General features: G+C 42.7%; 1 protein-coding gene across 1 annotated transcript in view; it reads right to left on the bottom strand.

The window, feature by feature from the left end:
- Positions 1 to 10451: 10451 nt before the first annotated feature.
- STAG2 (STAG2 cohesin complex component) overlaps positions 10452 to 13668 on the bottom strand; it is a 51726-nt gene continuing 48509 nt past the window's right edge. The window contains exons 36-37 of the transcript XR_014027603.1: positions 11118 to 11355; positions 10452 to 10480 (exon numbers count right to left, since the gene is read on the bottom strand). The gene's annotated coding sequence lies outside the window, so the exon portion shown is untranslated. The remainder of the gene's footprint in view (positions 10481 to 11117; positions 11356 to 13668) is intronic.

Below are 13668 nucleotides of genomic sequence, written 5' to 3'. Positions count from 1 at the left end.
AGGAGGATTCCGCTGAACATGCATTGGGGGAGCAAAGTCATTTTAGTCAAGAGGCCTTAGGTTTGATACTACCTGGGAGGGAGAATAGAGGGAGAAATTGATAGATCTTGCTGAGATGGCTCTAACTAGCTTCTTGGATCAGAGAAAAGACACTGTCTAGGTTTATTGCTGACTGGAAACCTTATGGACTTTTTTGCATAAACATTTAAAAAAAAGAATTGTCATTTATAGCTTTGGTGCTTAGAATAGATTATAGGAAGAAAAGTATTATGGTGTAACTTCAAAGTTAAAATATAGTTGTACTCAACCGCTGTGAAGAATATCAGAAGCCACTGCTTTGCACTTTTTTTATTCTATTTTTCTTTAACTTTCTATGTTTTCTTGCACTTTTTCCTCTTTCTTTCTTTCTTTCTTTCTTTCTTTCTTTCTTTCTTTCTTTCTCTTTCTTTCTTTCTTTCTTTCTTTCTTTCTTCCTTCCTTCCTTCCTTCCTTCCTTCCTTCCTTCCTTTCCATTAAGGTAAAGGCAAAGGTTCCCCCGCACATGCGTGCTAGTCGTTTCCAACTCTAGGGGCCAGTGCTCATCTCCGTTTCAAAGCCGAAGAGCCAGCGCTTGTCCGAGGACGTCTCCGTGGTCATGTGGCCGGCATGACTAGACGCCAAAGGTGCACGGAACGCTGTTACCTTCCCACCGTAGCGGTCCCTATTTTTCTACTTGCATTTTTACGTGCTTTCGAACTGCTAGGTTGGCAGAAGCTGGGATGAGTAACAGGCGCTCACTCTGTTACGTGACACTCGGGATTTGACTTGCCAAACTGCCAACCTTCTGATCGACAGGCTCAGCATCCTAACCCACTGAGCCACCGTGTCTCTTCCATTCCATTAGGTGTGTTCATTCCTAATTTTCTTTTTAAAAGCTTATGCATAAGCTTAAGCAAGTGATAGCTTCATGTGATTTATTAATTCTGATAGTGACTACTATATTGCCGGTGGCTGGTGATTTGATAGGTCTTGGTATGACTGGAGAAAGAATGAAGTTGATTGGAGATGGCTTAGTCCCTTGGGCAAGGTGGACTTGCAAATTTGCTCTCCAGAAGGGACAAGTTAACGTTACACTGGAGTGGGGATAGAGGGAGAGCTAAGGACTAAGGGGCCCCCATGTAGATGTTTGCTTCCTATTGCTTCTTCCAATGGACAATTTCACAGCATCCCTTTCTCAAAGGGAGGCCAAACTTGCAAAGCAGCTCCTATCCTTTCTGCAATACATTCTGCAAAAGAAGAGTTTCACCTAGGGACCAAAATGTCTCCGCCTCCCCATTGTTATGAACTAACTGCAAATGCAAATGGAAAAGAGGACTGTTGGGATTCAGGGTCAGCCTGTGGGTTCGGCAGTTGGGTCGGACGACTCAGAGAAGGAGGGGGGTGTTGAAGAGCTTGCTGATGAGAGCCCTCAGCCAGGCCCCTCCCACCTGGTCACGACGGAGACCCAGCTGTGTGAGCCTGACAGCGTGGATGAAGATGACCCACAGCTGGCCCTGTTCAAGGACGCCCGACGCAGGAGGCAGTCAATCAGGAGTAAACAGAGGAAGGCAATGGGGCACCTCGGAAGGAGGCAGAGAGAAGCCACGCCCTGAACTGTATAAAAGGGGAATGCGTGGGAGGGCTGGTTGGCTGAAGGCAACCGCTTGTATAGTTCCTGTTTCATAGCTCCTGTTTCATGGTTCGTGTCTTGTTTTGCTCTGTTTTATGTTAATAAATTTGTCAGGCTTAATTCCAGCCTCTTGCCGTTTGTAAAGGGGTTGTCCCTGCCTTTTCTGCAGGGCCGGTAGCAGGCTGGTACAGAACAAGGACATTTCTTTTTTTTAAAATGCCTTATTGATTTTTAAAAAAAAAAAACATAATCCCCTTAATATTTGGTAAACAGCGTGTTGTCTGGGTTTATATTTTTTAAAAAAAAAACAATGAATAACAATTAGTTTCTATGCTTCTACAGTCCACATAGTAGCTTTGCTTGATTTTCTCTTCTTCCAATTATATTCTTACAATTCTTGTTGTTTTGATAAATAGCAATTAAATATAAACATTTTTCTAATATTTCTGCAAATAATAACCACCTCAGCAGAAAGCTTCTCTTCTAACTGATCATCTTCATTGTCTCTCGCCTGGCAAGGGAGATACCTCGATCACGAAAAAAGGACATTTCAGAAGCATCGAATCCCTTGCTCAGAAGTGGGGGGAAAACCTTTCACTCCACCGATTCTTTCCAGTGTGGAAAGACCTCAAACATCCTTCCTTCGCCACTTAGCCTCGTAGCGTCTGCTTTGGGTGACACATATTAGCATACAAATCTGTTTTTCTCGTCTGATTTTTCATTCCTTGCAGTCCTTATGCTGAAGGAGATACTGCTTCTCCAAAGAGACTCTTTCTTCTGTCCGATTCAATCTCACCGAGTTTACATTTCAGATCTACCTGGCCCATGCTCAAACTGAGAGAAATGACTGTGGAAATTTATTGGAAATCTTTCTCACTCTGGAGAGGCGTCTTCCACAGAAATGTCCCAGTTAACAATTCTGCATCCTGGAGGCCAACACATGAACCTATCAGGATGGGGGTAAACAGCTTTGAACATGTTGAACATCCCGCTTGGCTGACTCATTACTTTGCGGTGCCCAAAACCTCTGTTCCGTGAGCTTGTAGTTGTTACCTTGATACTTACTTGTAAGTGTTGGATTGTTTTTTTTAAAAAAATGGACTAAAAATATTAAAAATAAATGATGCATCCTAAGTGATATATGCAGCCCTGTACTTTCTGCCTGGCTTCTTCTTCTTCTTCTTCTTCTTCTTCTTCTTCTTCTTCTTCTTCTTCTTCTTCTTCTTCTTCTTCTTCTTCTTCTTCTTCTTCTTCTTCTTCTTCTTCTTCTTCTTCTTCTTCTTCTTCTTCTTCTTCTTCTTCTTCTTCTTCTTCTTCTTCTTCTTCTTCTTCTTCTTCTTCTTCTTCTTCTTCTTCTTCCCCTTCCCCTTCCCCTTCCCCTTCTCCTTCTCCTTCTCCTTCTCCTTCTCCTTCTTCTTCTTCTTCTTCTTCTTCTTCTTCCCAAAACCGGGGATAGCAGAAAGGAAAGGAAATGGTTGAGTTTCAGCTGCTTCTCAATTTCATGAACCATCAGCTGGTTTCTTAATAACTTCATGAGGAAAAGGCACCTTGTCTTCCCCAGAGTTTACGCAGTAAATTCAAAGTGACAAGGACTTGAAGTTGGCTTCCCACATTTCTTTCAACCCATCTCTGTTGCCAGGAACATCAAATCAAGGTAACAGTGAGCCATTTGCTTGCGGCTGTATTTTGGGAGATTGATGATGGGTGAGGTAAATAATACTGAAATAATGAAAAATGTTCCTGGTTGTAGACTGTGGAATGTGTTAAAAGAAAAAAGTAGTCTAATTTAGTTCTTTTAAAAAATGCATTTTGAGGTACTATTTCCTTCATTTCCTTCCTCCCTTTCTTTTTCTCTCCCACCCTTCTATCCTTCCTTCCTTCCTTCCATCCTTCCTTCCTTTTTCCCTCCCATCCTTCTATCTTTCTATTCCTCCTTCTATCCTTCCTTCCTTTTTCCCTCCCATCCTTCTATCCTTCCTTCCTTCCATCCTTCCTTCCTTCTTTTTTCCCTCCCTCCCTCCCTCTCTCCCTCCCTTCCTTCCTTTTTATTATTATTAAATGTTTGTTTTATTAGATTGGAGAAGTCAGTAGTTAAAATAAGCTGGTGGTGGCTTAGCTAAGCTTCACCAGGACTGAGAATGCCAAAATTCCCAACATCCTACTCCAGAAACCAGAAAGGTTTTTGCAAAGGGAAACAGTTTTTTTTAAGCAAGCTTCCTCCTAATCTGGTTATACTAGCCACCAACCCATTTTTTAAAAGATATATCAAGTAATAAAAAGCAACCAGCAAACATCTTATGAATTGGGAGTTTTCTCAAGAAAGATTTTGTGATCCTAAATACATTTCATGATAGATGCATTGCTTGAAGGTTTTATTTATAAAGTATTCAGCCACTTTGAGGGATTTCGTTCATTTAATATTTATGAAGTATTAGGGAGCAATTTCCAGATGCTTCCCAATTCCCGCACATTACATCATGATCACCAAATCACCATTTCTCCACCACTTCTTGGAAACTACGTTTCCATCAAAGGTTCTCCCTCTACTCAATTGCATTTCACAGCAGTGTAGAACAATGTTGTTGTTGTTTTTATCTCCATCAGCTTCAATAAAGTGTGGCTGTTAAAGTAAAACCTGGGATGTTTTCCTGTCTGTGCTTCCCCAGATTTATATACTTTTTTTCAATGAAGACAGAACATCCCAACAGAAGAATGGAAGGAAATGTTTCAATGGGTGGAGAGCTTCAAATCTCGTTGACCCAACCCTCAAAACAAACTAACCTGGGAACCTTTTTAAAGTCATGTTGTTGTTTTCTTTCAATGATCTTGCATTGTTATTTCACAAGTGGCCTTTCTCTGCTTTTCAGCTCTACCCAGGAACAGATTCAAGGGAAAGTTGGATGCATAATTCATGTGACCATACATGCTGTCTAATTGCGCACGAAGCCAAATTTGTACTCCCATAGACGCGCTCCGTATTCGTATCACAAAAGAGAACAGTCATTAAGCATCTGTTGCAACTGTAAACAGGCTAGAGGGAGGACTGACCTGACGTTTCGCAAGAAGTAAGTGACCTGGCATCTGCCTCTTCAGACATCCTTCATAAGAGACCCTTTGGAGACACCAGGTGTCCAGCCTAAGCTGGCACACACCAACTGGACTGAAGGACTTGCAAAGAAAGAGACCGAGCTATGCACACTAATTTTCAAACGTTTGCCACCAAGCCGCCATTTTTAATACTGCTGGTGGCATCCTGAGTCCTCCTCAGGAGTGGGAGACCACCATGGAATTCCACTAAAACACAGATTTACAGGGGCTGTAAATTGTAGAAGGGGGATGCTGGATTTTACTTTTTCTCAACCAGCATCCTCTCTTTTCTTCTACAATGATGTAGATCAGTGGTTCTCAACCTTTTCTTCACCATGGACCCCATTTAAATAATACCTTTTGTGGCCACAGGCTATGGCCACGGACCACAAAAACCTAACACAAGACTGTATCAAGCCTTCGCTGACCCCCTGTGATGACATCATGGCCCTCCAGAGGTCCGCGGACCACCGGTTGAGAACCCCTGACGTATACAATGAATACTGTGATGCATGAAGCCTTGTGTTGTTTGGGTCCAAGCTACATCCAGGATGGGCTGTTCATTTCAGAACAGAATAAAGAATGAATTCATGGAATGAACCGAACAGTGAAATTAAACCAAGGCTTCTCCTGACTACAGAGCAGGAAAGATTTGATTTCTTTTCCCAGGCCTTGTAATGCCATCTTTCCATTTGTGCGACCCACACAGATACTTGGCCTCAGTCTTTTATTATTTGGTTCTCAAATCTTGGCTTCCACAGATGGGCAGTATTTTCCAGTAGAGAAAGAACGGCTGTTATTCTAGTACAACCTGTTTGCTTCCCCGTTCAGCATTTAATCCTTACATAAAATAGATTCAGCCGAGAGATAAGAGGATGGTCATTCTCTTTGGGCTCCCCTGGTGCTCATCCAGCTGCAGCCAGAAGCATCCTTTCGCGTCATTTACTTTTCATTACTCTCTCCGTACACCTTCTCTTCTCCCACCTGTGCTCCCCCCACTTTGTGTCACGCTGTGTAAACAGAGGACATTGGTGTCCAAAGGGCAACAAATGACAGTTTGCAGCATTGCCTTTTGAGCAACTATGCAACGATTCCCCGCATCCCAAGAGACACCAAGACACTCAAAAATAGATTAGTCAATACTGCTTTGTATCAATGACTGCAGGATGCAGATATGAAAAGTCCAAGAGACAGAGGAAGAACCTATAGTTATCCATCCCCTCGTCTGATTTTTGTCTTTTGTTTTTTTGAAGAATGCTTCCAGCATCATCTTGAAATGACACCTTGGAGGCATAGAAGGAGCAAATACATATTTTGTGTTGTGGAAGGGTCTCTCTTCACGAATGAAGGCAAATATAGGTGTCCCAGGAGAATGCTGGAAACTAATCAAGGAGAGAAGTGACCTAGAACTAAGGAGAAATTTCCTGAGGGTGAGAACAATGAATCACTGGAATGGTTTGCTTTCAGAAGTTGTGGGTGCCCCATCACTGGAGGCTTTCAAGAAGAGATTGGACAGCCACTTGGTACGGGGTCTCCTGCTTGAACAAGGGCTTTGACCTCCAAGTGTAAATAAATAAATAAATAAATTAGAAAAGCAAACTCTAATTGCAGAGGCTGTGAAGCAGCTCAGCAAAACTCCTTAACCTCCTCCAAGCGGGCAACCTTCCTGACTGTTTTATTTGCCATTTCTTCCTTTTGTTTTCTTTTGTCTCTCTCCTATCCCATTAGCATGGACTAGAACATGCCTGGGGAAGATAAAACCTCAAAATATTTAATATCCGAAGTTCTGAGATTAGTCACTAAGTATTGAGAAGAGAGATTTTTATTTTTATTTTTTTGAAACTCTGAATAAGTGCAAAGGAGCCAGAAAAACCACAGTGGTGGTTAAAAATATCTTCCTTTTAAAAACAGATGAGAAGATGAGAAGACTGGTACTTTAATGTAATTTTGTTCTCTAATTTTATTCTAAATTTCGAGTAGCGCTTGTCTAATCTGATGGTTTTGAAAATGTTGATATAGCTCGTTTCTCATTCCATAGGAATGCGTACCAGCCTAATTGCAAATCATGGCCTTCTAAAATTAATAATCTTTTATTCTTTAAAATTATTTATTTTATTTTTTATTTTAATTCCATTTATATCCCGCCCTTCTCCGAAGACTCAGGGCGGCTTACAAGCTTAGCAGTAGCCTTCATTCTATGTATATGCCTGCTTATTAGGGCTTTCACACACCCCCAAGCGGCATTATTACAAAGTCAGCTTAATTGCCCCCAACAATCTGGGTCCTCATTTTACCTACCTTGGAAGGATGGAAGGCTGAGTCAACCTTGAGCCTGGTGGGATGCGAACCTGCAATAATTGCAGGCAGCTGAGGTTACTTAAGGAGGCGTTAGCCCACTGCTCCACCATTCTCTAATACAGGTTAGCGCCGCTGCATGGTAATATGTTTCCCAGTCCGGTAGTCCAAAGCCCCCATTTTCTTTAGCATCTTGCAACTGTTTCATTTTAATCCTCGGTTGTTTCCCTTGCCATATAAAATTTAGTGTCAGTTTGTTCAGGTTCCCAAAACCTTTTTGATCTAGTTGTATAGGGATATTTTGGAACAGGAATAGGATAATAATAATAATAATAATAATAATAATAATAATAATAATAATAATAATAATAATAATAATAATAATAATAATAATAATAATAATAATAATAATAAGTTGGAAGGGACCTTGGAGGTCATCTAGTCCAACCCCCTGCTCAGGCAGGAAACCCTATATCACTTCAGGCAAATGGCTGTCCAGTCTCTTCTTAAAAACCTCCAGTGTTGGAGCATTCACTGCTTCTGGAGGCAGGCTGTTCCACTGGTTAATTGTTCTAACTGTCAGGAAGTTTCTCCTTAGTTCTAGGTTGCTTCTCTCCTTGACTAGTTTCCATCTGTTGTTTCTTGTCCTGCTTTCAGGTGCTTTGGAGAATAGCTTGGCTCCCTCTTCTTTGTGGCAGCCCCTGAGATATTGGAACACTGCTATCATGTCACCCCTCATTCTTCTCTTCATTAAACTACACATTTTAGGTAGTACATTCATTTTTACGACAGCAGGAGAGCTCTACTTTTTTTTTAACTTTCCACCATAAATCAGGGCTAAAAGAACAATTTCCCTATGGCTTCTCAGACTGTTAGGTCACCCAGCTTTCCATGAGTTTTAGATGCAAAGGAAGATATTCTGCAATGGCAGCTATCCAGGAGGCCAATATATACTGTATATGTATCTGTGCTGAATGAGAAATGACCTCCCAGGTTTGGAGATTCTGTTTCCCAGACACAGAAATACAGGTAATCCTTAACTTAAAGGTAAAGGTAAAGGTTCCCCCGCACATGCGTGCTAGCCGTTTCGAACTCTAGGAGCCGGTGTTCATCTCCGTTTCAAAGCCGAAGAGCCAGCGCTTGTCCGAGGACATCTCTGTGGTCATGTGGCCGGCATGACTAGATGCCAAAGGCGCACGGAACGCTGTTACCTTCCCACCGGAGTGGTCCCTATTTTTCTACTTGCATTTTTACGTGCTTTCGAACTGCTAGGTTGGCAGAAGCTGGGACGAGTAACAGGCGCTCGCTCTGCTACGCGGCACTCGGGATTCGACCCGCCAAACTGCCGACCTTCTGATCGACAAGCTCAGCGTCCTAACCCACTGAGCCACCGCGTCCCATCCTTAACTTATGACCACCTAAAAACCTGTTGTTAGCTGAGACAGTACGTTTTGCCCCATTTTACCATTTTTCTTGCCATCGTTTTTTTTTTTGGAGTGAGACATCTCATTTGCCATAGATGCTAATGGGTAGTTCAAATATTTATGATTGAAAAATCAGTGCTTCCCCATTGACCTGGCTCGCCAGAAGGTTGCAAAAGGGGATCACATGACCCCGGGTCACCGTGCAACTGTCGCATATATATGAGTCAGTTTCCAAGTGTCTGAATTCTGATTCTGTGACCGTGGAGATCCTGCAATGGTTGCAAGTGTCAACAACGGTGCTAAATTGCGTTTTTCCCACTGCCGTTGTAACTTTGAACGTTCACTAAATATTATTATTATTATTATTAATTTTATTTGTATACCGCCCTTCTCCCGAAGGACTCAGGGTGGTGAACAGGGCAATACATATTAAAAAACAAGATACAAAAATTAAAAACGATTAAACAAATGCCCATGAATAAGTTAAAACACATTAAAACATAGATTAAAACAGATTAATAAAACCCAACACCATCCCATCAGGCCAGGCCAGCTTGTTCGAAAAGGTAGGTTTTGAGATCGCGCCGGAAGGAGCGGAGGTCGGGCGCCATCCGGAGCTCGACCGGCAGCTGATTCCATAAAGCCGGGGCACCCACAGAGAAGGCCCTCCCCCTGGGGGCCACCAGTCGACATTCTTTGACCGGTGGCACCCTGAGGAGGCCCTCTCTGTGGGAGCGCACTGGACGGAGGGAAGTTGACGCCGGCCACAGGTGCTCCCCAAGGTATTCCGGACCCATGCCATGTAGGGCTTTGTAGGTCATTACCAACACCTTGAATCTCACCCGGAAGACAACTGGAAGCCAATGCAGCTCGCGGAGCAGAGGTGTAACATGGGAGTGTCGGGAAACTCCCAACACAACTCTCGCGGCTATATTTTGTACCAGCTGGAGCCTCCGAGTGGTCTTCAAGGGTAGCCCCATATAGAGAGCTAAATAAACTGTTGTACATTGAGGACTACTTGATTTATGCTTTGTTTCTTCTCTCTCTTCTTCTCCCAAGTTTTCTTTCTCTCTTGTTCCGATCTGGATGACATCCGGGACAATGTCTTTGTGGAGTGACTGTTAAACTATCAGCCATGGTAGGTTTGGTGCTAATAGACAGCCTGAGTATTTTTCCAGCTCGCTGGCTGTTTAATCTCTCAATCTCATTACTGAAGATAAACAGCCAGTATTAATAGCAAGAGCGCTGGTTACAGTTATGGCATGTTATTTCAGCTGGCTGAATGTTTTCATTTCCAGATTTTAGGAAAAGTAATTAGATTTCATTACAGGTCAATAAAGCATTTTTTTAATAAAGAGAGAGAGAGAGAGAGAGAGAGAGAGAGAGAAAGACACACACACACACACACACACACACAGAGAGAGAGAGAGAGAGAGAGAGAGAACAGCAGCACACAATAGACTGGAGCATAGAGGCAGATTGCAAACATTTTTCATAGCTGGAGCAAAAATCTATGGCCCTCCCAGACGTGAGAAAATTAAAACTCCTTCCTCTTGACCTTTCTTTCTCAAAGTGGGAGAGCATACTGAGAGATTTATCGGGAATTTTTGGAGGACCAGAATTGTACCTGTTGGATTATCATTGGGGGGGAGAAAAAATGAGGTTGTTTTTTTTAATGTTTCACTTAACATTTCGTTCAAAGTCTGGTACGTGATATTAGGCGTAAACTTTACAACTATACTGCTCAAGTACTCCCTTCAGAAAACAATTTGTATTATGAATAAACCTTAAGTTTCCAACAAAGGGATAAAAGGGCGCTCGTGGGAGGGTGACACGTTTCTTTCGCCCTCTTCTTTCTTCATCGCTTCCTCTGATGGAGAATTGTCTTTCCATCTTTGATCCTATCAACTTTTCACAATCAGCTTTTCACAATCTGGGCAGAAGAGAGCCAGGTGATTAGCAGCAACTGGTACCCTTTCTCATGAATAATGAATTTGCTGGAAGGGAACGCTGCTTATGCTTTCTCCTAATAACGAACAATAAATTACGGTGTTAGTATTCCCGCCATTCGGGATAAAATTAGCCAGATATTCTGTATAATAATTATTTGTGGTATGGGTGGGAAAGGGTCTTTTTTTTCCGAATGCGAAATATTAGATGGGATGGAAATAGCAATTATCTCCATTATCCTTTGGCACATTGTATCCTCTTTCTTTGTCTCCATTGATTCTCTACATTGTTTGAAACACACGCTTTGCTATTTCCTTCCTTTCTTTCCACCTGTAATCCCGTGATCATCCCTGAGCTAGCAACAACAATAAAAAAAAATTACAGCCATGAGTGGGGGGAAAAAACACACAGAAAATACAATTCAGAACTACCGATTAAAAAAAGGGGTGCGTGTGTGTGTTTGCTTCTCTAGGAAGTTAGTCTCTTTTTCCATATCCCACTACAGATTTTTTTTTTAATCCCATTTATATCCCGCCATTCTCCCGAAGACTCAGGGCGGCTTACAATCTAAGAAGCACAAATCAATGTGCTTAGCAGTAGCCTTCATTCTATCTATATGCCTGCTTATTAGGGCTTTCGCCCCCCCCCCCCAGCGGCATTATTACAAAGTCAGCTTAATTGCCCCTGACAATCTGGGTCCTCATTTTACCTACCTGGGAAGGATGGAAGGCTGAGTCAACCTTGAGCCTGGTGGGACTCGAACCTGCACTAATTGCAGGCAGCTGGTGTTACTTAAGGAGGCATCAGCCCACTGCTCCACCAAGGCTCTTTTGGGTTGCACACCAGAGAAAACGTAGAAAGGACCAACTCTAGACCAGAACAAGAATCCTCGTATCAGAGGAATAGCTGTCCATCTTGGAACCCTTCATTGACGGCCTTAAAAGTCCATTCCTAAAAAAAAAAAAAACACCCAGAAATTTAGACCTCCCTCCATTGGCTTCTTTTCATGTCGTGTCAGTACTTCTCTCTACCCCGCCCAGCTTGTCTTTGGCACTGTTGTGTTTGTGCATCTCTGCAACATCTCAGGCTATTTAAAAAAACAAAAAAAAAACCCCAACCCAAATCTTCCTTGTTGTTCCAGCTTGCAGTCCCTAGAAAGCTTGACGGTAGGTGGTTTCCTGCCAGTTTCCTTTCGTCTTTCTTCCTGCTTCCTCTCCATACTTTCTCAGGACCTCGCTAGGACTATTTTGTTTTCATGAGCATGGAAACCCCAATTTTGCTCCGCCGAGCAGATTTCACTCCGCTCTGTGTCGCAACGCCGGCTACATAAATAAGCAGCTTCATCATCACGAAGCAGGACTTGGCTGGCTTTTCTTGAAAGATGCCAGGTGGAGAACAAACAAAAAAAAACACCACACGGAGCCAAAGAAAACAAAATAAAAGAGACATTTATTTTTCCCAGGTTTCAGGGTGGGCGTGGGGAATTTAATGGAAATCATGGTGGAAAACATGATGCCGAAATGGGCTACTGTCCAGAAAAACGCAGGTGTGTGGCGGAAAGCAAAGTTTGTGTGCAAGAAGTTCCAGGGATCTGCTTTACAATCATTCTCAATTATTCTAAGCTTGGGGTGACGCTTCAAGTGTATGCGTGTCAATCTACTCAGATATGTTAAGGAAAAGGAGTTTAGGGAGGAAGGATGGAATGACGGATGGATGCATGGATGAATTATTAGGTGCCATCAAGTTGACTCCTAGCAACCACATAAATAAATAAATAAATAAATAAATAAATAAATAAATAAATAAATAAATAAATAAATAAATAATAAACAAACCTTTATTGTCAAAGTACATGTGTACATTGAGATTAACTGAGCCTCCCCCCGTGCTCTCTCCCAACACACAGTGACAACAAACCCTCCATCCTACCACACCATGTGAACCACTTGGTTTAGGGTTAGGATTTTATTATCAAATTCAGAGGCCTCTTCAGAAACCTATGAAGCCCCTTAGGATGTTCTTATACAAGCCTGCCATACCTACATCTACATATTATAAGGATGACTAGCAAGGGCTGGTGCTATAAGCCATAGCAGCAAAAGTAAATTAGCAACCATCCACAATCAGCAAGGCTGGATAATGCACCCATCACTTCAAAGGATCCTGTTGATATGAGTTTTAGATTTTCTGAAAGAGCAAGAATTCATGAGATGCTTGACAACCAAACAGGTGGATGCGGTTTTTGCTTTATGGGGGAAAGGAATCGTGGGCTGTATCAAAATCAGTCCTGGAGGCTTGTCTAAGGCAGAATAATCTCAACCAGTGCTTTTTTTGTAAAAGAAAAAGGTGCCGGAACTCACACATCTCATACAACCTGACTTGCCTAACCTACAAGGTTCCATCCAAAAAAGGTGCCGGAACTCCGTTCTGAGCGTTCTATGAGAAAAAAAGCCCTGATCTCAACCACCCTCGCGGTCTAACCAAAGCTAGCCTGGTACGTTTGGCAGATCAAGTGCCACTCAGCAACCGACACCAGAATATGAATTAAACCACAACTAATTGCCCAACTTTTTCAAGGTAAACCTAAGGAAACTGCCACACCTGCCACATCCTTCTGACTTTGTGGGACACACAATGCTGCTGCGAAATAGCTTCATTGTTTTTCATCTGAGACTTGGAATCAACCTACATGCTTAGCCGTGGACCCGTATTTCAGGCCTAATGTGGCGAAGTTTGTTAGCATGCGAGTAAATTAAAGGTGCTGGGAAATCTCTAGTAATTTTATTTACTTCTAATACCACCATTTAGGGACGCGGTGGTTCAGTGGGTTAGGACGCTGAGCTTGTCGATCGGAAGGTCGGCAGTTTGGCGGGTCGAATCCCGAGTGCCGCGTAACAGAGTGAGCGCCTGTTACTCGTCCCAGCTTCTGCCAACCTAGCAGCTCGAAAGCACGTAAAAACGCAAGTAGAAAAATAGGGACCACTACGGTGGGAAGGTAACAGCGTTCCATGCGCCTTTGGCGTCTAGTCATGCCGGCCACATGACCACAGAGATGTCCTCGGACAAGCGCTGGCTCTTCGGCTTTGAAATGGACATGAGCACCGACCCCTAGAGTCGGAAACGACTAGCACACATGTGCGGGGGAACCTTTACCTTTACCTTTTTACCACCATTTATTTTTATGCCCGTTGCGTTTCTTTTTTTTCCTTCTCTCAAGTGAATTGAGGCTGCATCTAAAATGTAGCGTAAGAATTCTGCTAAAGG

Source organism: Vipera berus (assembly GCF_964194415.1).
Source record: "Vipera berus genome assembly, chromosome: 11".
Lineage (NCBI taxonomy): Eukaryota > Metazoa > Chordata > Lepidosauria > Squamata > Viperidae > Vipera > Vipera berus.
This window is presented reverse-complemented; position numbering and strand designations above follow the sequence as displayed.